The 2,416-nt window shown below is 58.9% G+C and overlaps 1 pseudogene; it reads right to left on the reverse strand.

Annotated features, from left to right (window-relative positions):
- Positions 1–295: 295 nt before the first annotated feature.
- On the reverse strand, positions 296–1,871 carry LOC149464926 (uncharacterized; annotated as a pseudogene).
- Between the last annotated feature and the right edge of the window lie 545 nt (positions 1,872–2,416).

The raw sequence follows: 2,416 nt of genomic DNA on the forward strand, positions 1-2,416 counted from the left end.
AAGTACCTGACGGTTTTTCCCTAGAAAGAAATGGGAGAAGAATCCACTTCCCCTTTCCTCTTCTCTCAACTGGCAGATAACGTTCTGACTGAGCATATTTTGTAGGAGGTCCACCAGCGCATCTGCCATAGCCCTGTCCTTTGGCGGGGGTGTTGCAAAGAATCTCTGAGGGGGGGCCCTTGTGAACTCTATTCTGTACCCCCTGTGGATGGCCTCCAGAATGTAGGTGTTCTGGGTTATCCTTAGCCATTGTGCGTGGAAGCGCCCCAGTCTCGCTCCCACCTGGCCTCTCCAGTCACTTTGGCTGGGTTTTGGGTCTATTCTGGCTGGGGTTGAAAAGGAAACCTCCCCTGCCTCTCGGCTCGTTCCTGCCTCTTCTTGCGCCCCAGCCTGGGCGCTGGGTTTGGAACCTAGCTTCCCTCGACGCGTATAGCCTGGATGGGCGAAACCCCTTCCGTCCAACCTGCCTGCTGGGGACCGGGAAGCTCTTTTTCCTGTCGGCCGACCTTTCCAGGACTGAATTCAGCTCCGGGCCGAAAAGGAGTTTACCTTCAAACGGCAGGCCACAGAGTTTAGATTTGGAGGCCAGATCCCCCTGCCACGATTTCAGCCAGATAGCCCTCCTTGCCGTGTTTATGAGCGCTGTAGATCTAGCAGAGAGTCTGATGGTCTCTGCTGATGCGTCCGCGATGAAGGCTACCGCTTTCTCCAGCACCGGAAGGGACTTCAGAATCTCTTCCCCCGGAGTGCCTTGTTCCAGATGCGAACGGAGCTGCCCCAACCACACATCCAGGGTTCTGGACACACAGGTCGTTGCCACTGCAGGTTTAAAATTCACATGCGGACGCTTCCCATGCCCTCTTCAGGAAGGCGTCCGCTTTCCGATCCATCGGGTCTTTTAGGGACCCACCGTCTTCAAAGGACAGATCCGTGTCCTTCGAGATCCTCGAGAGAGGGGCGTCTGGCTTTGGGCAAGTCTCCCAAACCGAGGCATCTTCCTCCTTAAAGGGGAAACGTCTCTTGAGGTTCTTGGGAAGGAAAGCCTTCTTCTCTGGCTCTTCCCATTCTCTCCTGATCGTGGACCATAGGGCAGGGTGTACTGGGAATGTACGGCTGCTTTTTGCCTGTAGCCCTGCGTACAGTTGGTCGTGGAGGGAGAGGTCCTGCTGTTCTTCCTCCAGATCCAGGGTCTCATAGATCACCTTTAACAGGTCCTCCGTGTCTTCCACCTGAAAAAGGAACCTGTCTGCCTTTGGGCCCTGAGCCTCAATCTCACCCTCCTCCGAGTCTGAGGTGTCCGACTGTTCGTCCTCCCAGTCCCTTACCGGCGCTACCAGCTTCCTCTTTTTCCCCCCTTGGGTGCCAGAAGTGCCCGGTTGGGCCTCATCCTGGGCCGGTCCCGGCTTCTGTTCTCTGAAGCTTTGAAATGTCTTGGACATCTCTTGTGTCATATTCTGTAGGAAGTCTTTAAAAAGAGATCCAGACTCCTTCTTGATGAGCTTGTCTATGCACCCCTGGCAGAGCTGCTTCCTCCAGGAGCTCGCCAGTTTCTTCCTACAAGTGGCACACTTCTTTTTCTGCTCACAAGGAGCTTCTTTCTCCCCTCTATCCTCCTCCTGTGGGCCCATCTGGGGACAAGGAGATACACGCGTTCATGCGTCTGTAACAGCAACGCCTCCCCCCCTGTGCCACTGTGAAAGCTCCAGCTGTGGGCCTGGGGGGGGGGAGAGGGGGGCTGTGTGTGCGTGGGGGGTACCCAATCATCCCGGGGAGGGGGGGGGGAGGAGGGGGGTAAAAACAAAAGAAAGTTGCCAAACAAAGGCCCTTACCTTACTGCAGGCCTCCCCCGCTCCTGACAGATCTGCCTCCATGCCGCCGCAGACTCTGCCTCGGTGCGACGGTTTTTCAGGGGCTGGTGGGCTCCGCCCCCCCCCCTGCGATCCCCCCTCGCCGACCCCCCTCTCACGGCCGCCGGTGGAGAAGCGGCCGTGGCACGGGTTCCTTCCACGGCCCGCCGCCCATTTCCAAGATGGCGGCGGCCGTTCCCTGCTCCTGCGCCGGAAGTGACGACACCCGGCGCCCGGAAGTGACGCGATCGCAGCGTCCAGACCCACCGCAGCCGAGCCTCCTGGCCATGCTGCCGGGATCCAGGAGCAGGTAAGACTTACCTGAAACCCCCAGGGAAAGGCACCAATGCCTCGGTCGGCGGAGCGGGCTCTACCCCCCTGGAGAGCCCCGCTGGGACCATCTGGGGCCGACGCCCCCACCCCACAACGGGCATCCCTAGTGAAACTGGCTGAAAGGTCCCCCCCCTCACAAGGCCCCTGCCTTGCTTGGAGGAAGGGGGGGGCCCCAGCCAGGGACCCTCTGTACTCCGCCAGAGAGCCCAGATAAAAAATAAAAAACGGGCGTAGCT

This window comes from Staurois parvus, unplaced genomic scaffold, assembly GCF_062004578.1.
Source record: "Staurois parvus isolate SC_StPar_1 unplaced genomic scaffold, SC_StPar_1.0 ptg000145l, whole genome shotgun sequence".
In the NCBI taxonomy this organism is placed as follows: domain Eukaryota; kingdom Metazoa; phylum Chordata; class Amphibia; order Anura; family Ranidae; genus Staurois; species Staurois parvus.